Source organism: Sapajus apella, unplaced genomic scaffold (genome assembly GCF_009761245.1).
Source record: "Sapajus apella isolate SASKATOON/1434 unplaced genomic scaffold, GSC_monkey_1.0 scaffold81, whole genome shotgun sequence".
Classification (NCBI taxonomy): Eukaryota; Metazoa; Chordata; class Mammalia; order Primates; family Cebidae; genus Sapajus; species Sapajus apella.
The window spans coordinates 5,734,417-5,746,462 of NW_022437021.1; the positions used below are offsets into that span (position 1 = coordinate 5,734,417).

General features: G+C 42.1%; 1 long non-coding RNA gene across 1 annotated transcript; it reads right to left on the minus strand.

Annotated features, from left to right (window-relative positions):
• Positions 1-683: 683 nt before the first annotated feature.
• Positions 684-11,364, minus strand: LOC116533351. Its single transcript, XR_004261244.1, has 2 exons — positions 9,787-11,364; positions 684-1,747 (listed from the first exon to the last, which is right to left on the minus strand). It is a non-coding gene; the product is annotated as an uncharacterized LOC116533351 (long non-coding RNA).
• Between the last annotated feature and the right edge of the window lie 682 nt (positions 11,365-12,046).

The following is a 12,046-nucleotide window of genomic DNA, read 5'->3' on the forward strand; positions in this document are numbered from 1 at the left end:
TTTCACCATGTTGGCCAGGTTGGTCTCAAACTCCTGACCTCATGATCCGCCCACCTCAACCTCCCAAACTGCTGGGATTACAGGCATGAGCCACTGCACCGGCAAGTCTAAGATTTTGTAGATTAATAGACAGATAAAAGTATACACACAGATACGCATGATATACATACACACATATATAGAATATATATGTATAGGTATAAATGTATGGATGTTAACATAGATGTAAGATGTGACTCTTAATGCTTGTCTGGGAAAAATAACCTGCCCCGGAAAATGGAAAAGCTTTGTGTTTAAAGAGTTAAGAAAATAAATTCTCCTTTCACAGAGCCTATCCCCATGGGCTTTGTCATAAGAAGAAAAAAAGATGTCCGAGAAATATTAGGCTGTCTGTCTGGCCTATTCCTACTTTGTTCTGAAACAATTTGAGCTCAAGCACATTTCCTCAGGTATAGGAGCATAGATTTTGCTAAGTGTGGACAGAGGGGAAAAAATGGGAAAGGAATCTAATGTTGTATGAAATAGAGTTAGATTTTTAAACCTTTAAAAATTTTTAGATACAGATTTTACAGAATTCTCCTCATTGTAGATACTAAGTATGTTTATATCCCTCATGATAGGAGACAATCAATATTAGCAACTGTGGCAAATTAGGGAGAAAATAAACAGGCAAAAGTCCAGGGTAAAATACAGTTGATTTTATTTTATTGTCCCTGATTTCTTTCCATAACACCTTCAAAATAGCATTCCAGACCTATTATCATAACTGAATATTTTACATAATGGAAAGCACAGGCACCTCAGATCTTCTCCTGCATGACAAATGTTTAATTAGAAAAATAATAAGATGGAAATGAAATTGGCATTTACTATGACTGGAACCGAGAATTGTCCTGGAGAAAAAAAATTCAGTTTCAGTTCACCAAAGGCAAAAAAGAAAAGGAGGGAAAAGCAAACAAGAAAGAAAAGAATCATAAATGATTGCTGGAAACAAATCAGACACAAAAGTGTATGGCTTGAGCTATAATTTGGGTGAAATCTCTCTCCTTCTCTGTCTCTCTCTCTCTCACATCCCGCCCCAATCCCAACACAATTAAAAAAAGAAAAATGTGATATGTGATATTAAAGTTCTTAAGTTGAAAAATACCTTTTTAATTGTTTCTGACAAAAAAGAAAAGCCAAGCCCTCTAAACGTTGCATTTCCATCAGATTAGAGAAAGTATATACCAAATTAGTATATGGCCCAATTCTGCACTGCATTAACAACCTAATTATAACTGTGAAACAATTCAGTGCGGATCCATATGCTAAAATATGGTAATTGCTATTGTATGCTTTATGAAGAACTAGTTGTGTTTTCCAGTGTTTTTCTGAGACCTCATGGTGATCTGTTGTTGCCTTTGGTCAGTGATTCAGAGGCCGCAAGCCTCCTTCTCATCAGAGAATATGAAAGCTACAGTCATTCCCCGCCTTTGCATTTATTTGCAGATTTTTGTTTCTTTAAAAGGAACATATCTTGTCATAGAAAAGGCAGAAAAGGTTCCACACAGGTTTAGTCCCTGAATCTTTTGCCCATCTCGGTCCTACTCTTCTTGATGCTGGGTACTGAGTTGGGCTTCTGGTTACCCAACATGCAGCAATGGCCAAGGAGCATTGGGTTAAAGGATGGTGTCCGGTTCTCACAAGCTGGAGTCCTTGGGAGGGCACAGCTGTCTTTAGATTTCAAACCTGGGGCTCTGTGGTAGATCTAGGTGCAGGAAAGGGAACCAATGGGAGAGGACTGGTTATAGCGAGGTCATCAGCCTGAATCCTCATCCCTCAGCAACTCCTTCCCCAACTCACTTGCAGTGCTGCCTTTGATGGTCAGGCAGCAAATCAAACAAATTTCAAATTTTGTGAAATTTGAAAATACAAAATTTGCTAAGAGCTCCTGCTCACTCCTGCTCTGGGGTCAGATTGCCTGAGTTTGAATGTGCCTCCACCACTTATTAACCATGGAACTTTCAGCAAGTTATTTAATCTCTCCGAATCCCAATTTCCTCACCTGTGAAATGTGGCTATTAATAGTATCACCTTTACAGTTTGTTGTGAAGATTCAATGAGAAGATGAGTGCAGGGGCTTGTACAGTCCCTGGCACTGGGGAGTGTTCAATTCATATTCATTTATTTACTTTCTTATCATTGTTATTATGAGCCAGATTTCAAGTGACAGAATCCTAAATCTTAAATAAAATTTTACATGATTTCTACCATATTTTAGGTATATTATTCAATAGGAGAAAGTCTATTTCATCAAATCACATCATTAGTTACTCCAGTTTCAATCTACCACATCATATTAGAAGTGTAATACTTTTCCACCTCCTATTGACAAAAATTAATCTCATTTAAATTTAGATGAAAAATTTTACATAACTTTAAAATGTGTAGGAGAAATGATCGTAAGGGGCCTTTTTAGGGTGATGGAAATGTTTTAAAACTGGATCCTGGTCATGGTGGCATAACCCTGTACATTTACCAAAAATCATTGAAGTGGTCTGGGTGGGATGGTTCATGCCTGTGGCTCAGCACTTTGCAAGGCTGAGGTGGGCAGATCATTTGAGGTCAGAAGTTTGAGACCATCCTGGCCAACATGGTGAAACCCATCTCTACTAAAAGTACAAAAAATTAGCCAGGCATGGTGGTGCACACCTGTAGTTCCAGCTACCCAAGAAGCTGAGGCAGGAGAATTGCTTGAACCTGAGAGGCAGAGGTTGCAGTGGGCTGAGACTGTGCCACTGCACTCCAGCAGGGGCGAGAGAGAGAGACTCTGTCTCAAAAAAGAAAAGAAAAGAAAAAAAGAAATCACTGATCTGTACACTTAACACATATGAACAGTAAAACTGTCTAAAAAGGTGGATGAGGCATGTACCTATTTTTTGTTAAAGGTACAACAATTAGGACGGGTTGGGTTATTTGCTAAAGTGCTGGGCAGCAGAATAGTATGTGTGTTTTATTCCATTGCAGCTGATGTCACTGAGTTTACCTCACAGTTGTTTGTTCTGGTTTTACATCTTGTTTTTAAAATGTTTACTTATTTTAGGACAAGGACAAACTAAGACCATCAGATGGGAGAAGCCATTAAAATGATTAGCTATGAACTGGCTTGCCCTCAAAACGCTACACAGCAGGTCCTCAACTGATTGGAACATCTCTGCTATCTCTTTGTGTGGGTCCAATTCAAACTCTTACCAACCCATTAGACTTTGGCCTTATTTTCCTTTGGTCAGGACACTGTGCAGAGAGGGTCCATCCTTGCCTTTTTATCTAAGAAATATGAAACTGCACAGATAGGTTTTGAGTTCTGTTTTCTTTTTTAAAGTTTTATTTTTAGTTCTGAGGTACATGTGCAGGATGTGCAGGTTTGTTACATAGGTAAATGTGTGCCACGGTGTTTGTTGGAGTTCTGATTTTTCTAACTACAGGGTCTAAATGTTGACATCTGTCACTTAGTGTCAAATCCAAGAGAGGAAATGATACAATATATCCATCAGTGTGTGCGTCCATCGTGACAGCCAGGTGGCTCATATCTCATGCTTGATGGGAGCATCCATCCAGCTTCCTGGACCACCTATGAATGAGGGCAGCAATAGGACAGCCATGGTCAGGACCACAGGTTTTATTAACAGGAGGGAAATTGGAAGCTGTTCCAATTCATTCATCCTTTCATTCAACTTGCTTTTGCTGAGTGCCTCCTGCTGTACTAGACTCAGAGTTGAAAAGAAAATGAGATGCAGTGGAGGGTCTGGAAGGGTAGGCTAAATTCAGAAAGGTTTGAAAATACAAAATCAAGAGTAGCCCTCGCTTGTGAGCATGTGAGTCTCAGAGAGAGCCCCATAACCCTGAAGCCTCAGCTGCAGGTACAATGATAGAGAAGGTGTCTGGCAGAAGGATCCATGTGCGGAAAGTTTTGGGAAGTCCCTTCCTTTCCATCCCTATTGCTCAGATTCAGGCCAACATTACTCTTTACCAGGCCTACTGACTGTAAGGGGCTAACAGATCTCCTTGCCCCCAGTTCTAGCCCCTCAAATCCATCCTCCTCAAAATTCCCAAGAACGATCTTCCCAAAATGCAAATCAAGTGATTTGCCAACATTGCTTAAAACCCTTCTATAGGTTCCCTTCATAGCCATGCTCATCAGCAAGGCTCCCCTGAGCTAGCCTGCCTGTTCTTTCCGCACTTCTCCCTATACCTCATGCCCCGGCAAAAGTGAACTGCCAATGTGCACATCACACCAGAGACTTTGGACAACCTACTTTCCCTCCTCCTGTGCTTAAGACCCTGGACTTTGCCTTCAGACAGCTCTGGGTCTGACTGCTGGATCTGCAGCTGCCTAGCGTTTTCACTGTGCGGGAGTCATTTTGCCTTCTTAAGCTCAGTTTGTGAAGTGGGATGATATGCTTCACAGGACTGCTTGTAGCAATATCTCACAACAGATAGATGCTCAAAAAGCAAACCTGGAAAAACAGCAAAGCTTTCTTTACTAGATTAACATTTTCTTTTTAGCACTTAAAATATTGTGAATGGAATGTATTCTATTTTATAAAGTTCCACGCTGGTGACCTACAGACAAAGGGTCATCTCGTTTATGTGTCTTGCATTATGGTTTTGTGGTTCCATATTCTTATATGAAGAAAGACGGTGAGCTCTGACATGGCCCATAGCTCTTCGCTGGTGCCCTGGCTTAGCCCTGTCCACACAGAACAGGGCAACATGTGGAGAAAAGAAATAGGAAATCAGCAGAGACAAGTCTCCCTTCTGCTCATGGGTCACAACATTTATGTGCATCCTTTATAGGCAGGCTGGGTTTGGGTGTCTTTTCCACGTGACCAACAGAAAAAAACGTCGGACAGACAGAAGGCAGGAAGTTCTGTGAGCTGCCTCATGGTTATTGTTACTAAGGAAACCAATTCTTTAGTATTCATGTGTTCAGCAGACGGCCATGCTGAATCTCTGAGGCTGAGGCAGCATCACAGAATGGCATGAGGGAGAAGAAGGGATGAAAACAGCCAAACAAATAAATACAGAAGCTGTTTAAAAATACATCGGTAATTTAGCCATCAACCATGGTTTTTAGTGGCTTTAAAAATGAGATCAAAGCATCAAGTGATTTAAAGAGTGATCAGGAGCTTGTCTTCCTACTGCATTTATATAATCATATTCACATACTGTGCACACACAGGGAGGAAAAGCCTCTCCGGAGGGGACAAAAATCCTTGAAACCTGGTTCCATTTTATGAAAATCATTATTGCATGAAAAGGGCCTCTGAAATTTATCTCTATCTGTTCTCTCTGTTCCAAAAAGCCTTTCCCTTACTGTCTAAAGATGGTGATGGCAAATGTATTGTTAATGACCTCAAAGGTGACATTTTCTCTAGCACAGAATGGGAGCATTTGGCATATTTGCTGAGCATCAATTCCAAGATTTAAAAGAAGTCAATCCCACAAAAGTCAGAATCCCACTAGGACACCCAAATTCACACTGGCCAGCTTGTGGGTGGTGATGAATTAACGGGTGTCGAAAGCCTTCAGAATATGAAAGAGCAAAGTCGGGGAATATGGAACCATGTGTCGCTGATCACAGACTCTCTGAGTGAAAGAGAAGAGCTGGAAGGACTAGGGAAAGAGAATCCACTTCCCACTCCACTCGCCCCGCTGTCATTAGAATGATGCACAATGAGTTTTGCAGTTGAGATTGCGGCCAAATAATGACCCTCCTAGTGAGTATCCAGAGAGGGAATAACTCAGACATTTTTCTGCTCTAGAGAATTTATCTAAACTGAAATATTTCTTTCTTTCTTTTTTTTTTTTTTTGAGATGGAGTTTCCCTCTTGTTGCCCAGGCTGGAGTGCAATGGCACAATCTCGGCTCACCGCAACCTCTGCCTCCTGGGTTCAAGGAATTCTCCTGCTTCAGCCTCCTGAGTAGCTGGAATTACAGGTGCGCACCACCACGCCCAGCTAGTTTTCGTATTTTTAGTAGAGACGGGGTTTCACCATGTTGACCAGGATGGTCTTGAACTCTTGACCTCGTGATCTGCCTGCCTCGGCCTCCCAAAGTGCTGGGATTATAGGCGTGAGCCACCACGCCCCGCCCGAAATATTTCTTAAGTGAAAAATAGAGTGGGCTGACTGCAGTGGCTCATGCCTGTAATCCTACCACTGGGATGCTGAGGCAGTTGGATTGCTTTGAGCTCAGGAGTTTGAGACCAGCCTGGGCAACATGGTGACACATCATCTCTACAAAAAGTGGAAAAACAAAAACAAAAAATTAGCCTGGTGTGGTGGCTCCCACCTGTGGTCCCAGCTACTCGGGAGGCTGAGGCTGGAGGATTGCTTAAGTCCCAGGAAGTGGAGGTTGCTTTGAACTGAGATTGTGCCACTGCATGCTGCTTGGGTGAGAGCGAGACCCTATCTCGAAAAAAAAAAAAACAAAAACAGAGAGAGAGAGTGTGTCCTGGCCCCTTCACTTCCAGTCTGCATGGGCAGGGGAAATGACTGTGGATTCCGGCAGCATCTCCTGGGCTGGAGGTACAAGTATCCACTGAAGTAGATAGGTCACCAGTAACATCCCAGTGCATGGTCACATCACTGACCTCCTTTCTACATGCTTAGTCAGTATCAATTTGGCACCAACTGCATTCAAAGCCCTCTGCTGGAGTTTGATGCAGCCTCAGGACATGAAGAACCTACAATCTAGTGGATGGTAAACTGAGAAATCTCAATCTGAGCAGATCACATCCTTTCTAAACATTCTTTAAAAGTCTTAATATGACCTGAATTTCCCTGGCCCCTGCCCAACTCTCCAGCTTCACCACTGCAGATCCCTAGCCCATTCCACTCCCAACACTGGTTTCTTCCAATTCGCCTGCTCCTTCTCTTCCTCCAACCCCAGATCTTGGTGAAAAAGTTACTTCTTGAAGGAAACATTTCCTGAGTTCCCCAGTCAGGGCCCCCTGCTGTATGTTTCATTGCACTCTTTTTTTTTTCCTTTTTTGCAGTAATTGTAGTTTGATTGTATGTTTAGGGACAGTTTGATACTGCCTGTCCTCCTCATCGGACTTCAAATTTTATGGAACAGAGGTTGAGACAACTTTTGTTTATCACTGAGTTTTCAATGCCCATCGTAGGTCCTGGTTCAGAGTCAGTTCTTGACAAATGTTTCTTAAGTAAATGAATAAATGTGCACAAGAACATAAGTTAGAAGGTAGGAGACACAAAATTCTGAAGCAGAGGGCCATGAAGCAGTGTGGCTGCAGGTGGTTGTTTCTCTCCCAAACATTCCTTATGTACACAGTGCCTCGCACGTAGAAGGCCTGTGGAATGAACAAAGAAGGAATGAAGGGTGAACTGGAAAAAAATCACCACTCATTATCTTTTTTATTTGTTGACATGATTATCCTTTATATAAATAGTAATGTTCGAAAACCCATTTCTGTATATGTGTCACAAATCTTGTGAAAAGATAGTTTAAAAACAAGCAATAGCTAACAAAACAAAACAAACAAAACAAAACAAAACAAAAAAATCCCACAATTCAGGATGTGGCTGGGAGACACACCTTTGTCATTTCCAGACCCTATGTTGCTGCAGAGCAAGCAGAGCTTAGAATCATGCAGAGGGGACAGTTATAAGACTGAGTATGAATTGTGGTCTAATGAAGGGCTAAGGGTGCCCAACAAAAGCCCCTAGGTGAGAAAAAGAACAGGCCAGTGTTCGGGCTGGTGGGAGCACTGAATTCCAGGCTGGGGAGCAAGAGAGACGCGGTGCTTGCTGTCAGGAAGGGCCCTGGTACCTGGTATGGACTGATCTCCAACGCAGGAGAAACCAGTGGAGGGTGTGCAGCAGGTGAGGGGTTCTGAAGATTCCCTCAGCTTTGTCATGGAGCAAGATTAGGAGGGGGATGAGTGGGAAGCAGGAGGAAAAACTTGAAGCTGTTCAGGTGGAAATATTGAAAGCCTGGGTCTCATCGAGGTGGTGGAAGTACACTCATGTTCAATCAAGTTCAGAGCCGAGTAAACCCTGAGAATTACTGTTACAGTACTCGAGGTATTCTGTGAGACACAGGTGCTTTGTTTTAATTGGTTTAATCTCTAGAAAGCTTAAATTATCTTTCTAAACAAAGGATTCTGCATGCTAGGTACATCTTTGTGCTAGGGTCGTTCCTTAAACACATCCTTTTTTGGATGTGTTTAAATTCCGTTGGAGTTCCTTGGCAGTGAGAACTTGCTTGTTTTAACATTTATGTTCACGGAGGAAGATATTTTAACCAGACTATGGACTCCATCTCCTCTTTGTTTCTCAGCCCCATGTGTCTCATGAAATGTCAGGTCTCTATTCTGTCTCTTGGTGCTCTCAGTATGATTCTTAAACTGACTGTTTCACATTTCCTCTGTTCTCTCTCCTACGACTGACATGGGCTGATTTTGCTCTGCCCTGGCACCCAAGGCAGATGTGAACGCCCCAGGGACCAGAGATCCCCTTCAGAGTAATGACACACTCAGTGACCCCTCCTGTCCTGCAGATTGCCATGAAAGCCATAATTAATAACTGAAGATGTGTAGATTTGGATTTCTAAAATCAAACAAAGACGTATTTGTAGGTAGAAGGGACTAATATCTAGGTATATCTAAAAACATGTTAAGGCTACAACATGTATTTGGTGAAGATCAAGCAGCCCTGACTAAAGGTTGTCATATAACAGAAAAATGGCACTTTAAAATAAGGCAATTTGGCAAAAGGCCATATTCTGGTTAAGTACATGATTGCAGATTCAAATATGTCTGAGATTTTCTGATCAAAACCAGGGCTTGGGTCAAGTGTGCTGGCTCACACCTCTAATCCTAGCCCTTTGGGAGGCCGGGCAGGTGGGTTGCTACAGCTCAGGAATTTGAGAGCAGCCTGGACAATATAGGAAGACCCCCATCTCTACAAAAATAAAAAAATAGTCAGATGTGGTGGCATGCACCTGTGGTCCCAGCTAGTTGGGAGGCTGATGTGGGAGCGTTTGTTGGATCCCAGAGTGTGAGGCTGCAATGAGCTGTGATTGTGCCCAGTGCACTCCAGCCTGCGTAACACAGAGAGACTCTGACTCAAACAAACAAACAAAAAAAACAGAACAAAACATGGCTTGGCCATTCATCTTTCTCACACTATGATTAAGGCAACCTGTTAGCCTGACCAGTCTGTATAATCATGACAGACTTTTTGGGTAGAGGGTGGCCAGTGGCTGTAACAACCTCATCTGTTATTCTGGGAGGCCAAACAGAGAGGAAGTTGTGGAGTTGCTAATTGATGACTTTCATTCAAGCATTAGCTTTCTCTTGCTGTTGTAATCCCTAGGATTTTAGCCAGCAAAATTCCCCCGAAACAATGAAGCATCTTTACTTGCTGAAGGTGAATCTAAAAACCGCTCTTGTGGGAAATAGCTACCTCTAATGTCCCATTCACCACACATGGCAATAGGCTGGGAATCCTCTAAGAAAGCAACAATGGAGATTTATGTTGCCATCTGTCTCTGGGAGATTTGAATGTTTATGTCACTCTTAGCTGTAGGGTTTTGGCAGCAATATTGTTGATACACAGGAAGGAAAGATGTGATTAAAACTAAGAGGCTAAAAGCTAGAAATTGATCTGATTCCATGTGATATTTTGTCATCAGAGCCTACTGTCCTTCCAACCCCTGCCTCCTGCTGACTTTTCCCCAATCATCTTACTTTATACCAAACAAATGATCTCTGAGGCTTACCTTAGCTGAGTCTCTGTTAAAATCACATAGGCTCCAAACAACACTCCTTAACAATGGGAAAGAGAAAGCGAATAAGGTGGCGTTGCAGGAGTCCCCTGGAACAACAGATGCACTATCAGCATTCAAAAAGACAAGGACATTAGGCAAAAAGTTTGAATGTAAATCTCTCCTCCCAGGTCCCTCCAAAGCTTTGTGTATTTCAATCATTTCCTTTCTGGTCCAAAATACCGTGCTTTTGGATTACTCAAAGGTCTGTCACATTTTCTACACAATTTATTATAATATAAATTCACAGAATCAAAAACATATACAAAATCTCTACTTTTTTCCTCTGGAGTAACTCACTCTCCCTAAGGAAGTGAACAATGGGATTTGTGTTTGAGCATAAGTCTTAAGCTTTAGAAATGAATCACATGTGACTCAATTATTTTTAAAAATAAATAAATAAAGCCGGGGGAAAGGAAGGTCAGAGAGAGAAGGGTTTAAAGGGGAAAAGAACAAGACATGGATTTTCATGAACGGCAGAGATGTAGTCTAAATACAGAAAAGGGGACTCCCATCATTTTCAAGGGTGGAATATCTCACTTTCCTGTGCCGGCTCTCACACCCACATACACATTTTCATTTGTTAGCCTGTAAATGAAAATCCCTGTCCCCCAAGCATTTCTTTACATTTAGAAAATTGACTGTATACTATCCCAACTATGGCCGAAACTTACATTCTACACAATCAAAACCTTGTAGACCAGGGAGTTCTTTTTGCCTTGGATGAGGTGGGGTGGAAAACTTGATTGCCTGTCCCAAAAGGTTTTATTTTAGTTTCTTGTGAAACATTTAAAGCTATATGACTGCTTATTTAATTCTTTGGCACAGCAGCGTTTTTACAAATTAGCATTAAAATGCTACTTACCTAGGTTAAGTCAAATCCAAGCATTAGCAAGCCTTAGTGAGACTAGAGATGGAAAGGGTTCTTCTTAGCTACTTGATGCAGATTATTTTTCCTTTGGGACAGTGGCTGCCTGGCTTTGGGAAGCAGGAAGCTAATGAGAGGCATAGAGCGTCACTCCTCTATATAACACGTGGTTTCCTGTGAGGCAAATGGGACTCTGGGCAGTTATCACCTCAGGATTCAAAAGCAATAGGGTAGGCAAAGGTTTCCCAAGTGATTACAGGGGATAACATTCAGTTGCAGGTAATGTTAAAATCAGGAGACTTAACTCCCAGAATTCCAAGAGTATCTCAGTCTGGGATTTTCTACCAAACTCTTCCTGATTAGCAAGCACACACATATTAGGATGGGGCCTCTGTATCGTTCAATGCAGAGGTATGATGATTTTAGCACATGTCTGAAAATTCTTGGAAACACTTCCCATCAAGAGGTGGAGTCTAGTTGCCCTCCGTTTAAATATCGGGCTGGCCTTAGCAATTTGCTTCTCATTTTGCAAAGGTAGCAGAGTGATTCTGTGTGGTTTTCAAGGCTAGTTCACAAAAGATAAGATTCTGCCTGGTGCTCTCTCCCTGGAGGTATACTCCTTTGGCACAAGGAAACCATGTACTAGAGCCACTGGTGGGGGTGGGAGGGAGTGAGAGAGAGAGATAAAGAGAGAGAGAGAGACTGGAAGGTTGGGTGTGGGGGGTGGAGAGAGAGAGAGAGAGAGAGAGACCATATAGACAAAGAGAAAGATGCTTAAAGATCCAGTAGTTCCAGCCCCAGCTATTCAAGTCTTCCCAGTGTAGGTGCCAGATATGTGCATGAAGAAGCCTTTGAGTGGATTCCAATCCCAGAATCATCTGATTTCAAGAATTCTTATGCCAGAACCTCACAGACAAGCTGATCCAGAATACTGTATTTGCAGGAACCATGAAAGATTATTTTAAGTTGTTTATTTTTAGGTCAGTCACCAATTTTGAGGGGGTTTGTTTCACAATAGATGTGAGGTATTGCTGTAACAAAACGTAAAACGTGACAGTGGTTCGGGGCCTGAGTGGAGAATGGAAATTGGAAGAATTGTCAGTAAAAGATTAAAGAAAAGTAAATAAAATGTATAAGAAGCTGGAAGAGAGGAAGCCCTGGTTATGAGGTGGTGGGATGCCTGGCAGTATCCCGTAGATACTGCAGCAGCTTAAAAACAGAAAATATACCTAAGGAGCTCACAACCCAGTACGGACATATCTAGACAGGATGTTGAAGGTGCTGCCTGGTTCTTTTAGCTGCCCACAGTAAAATATGAGAGCAGAGAGATGAAGTAAGGAAAAATTG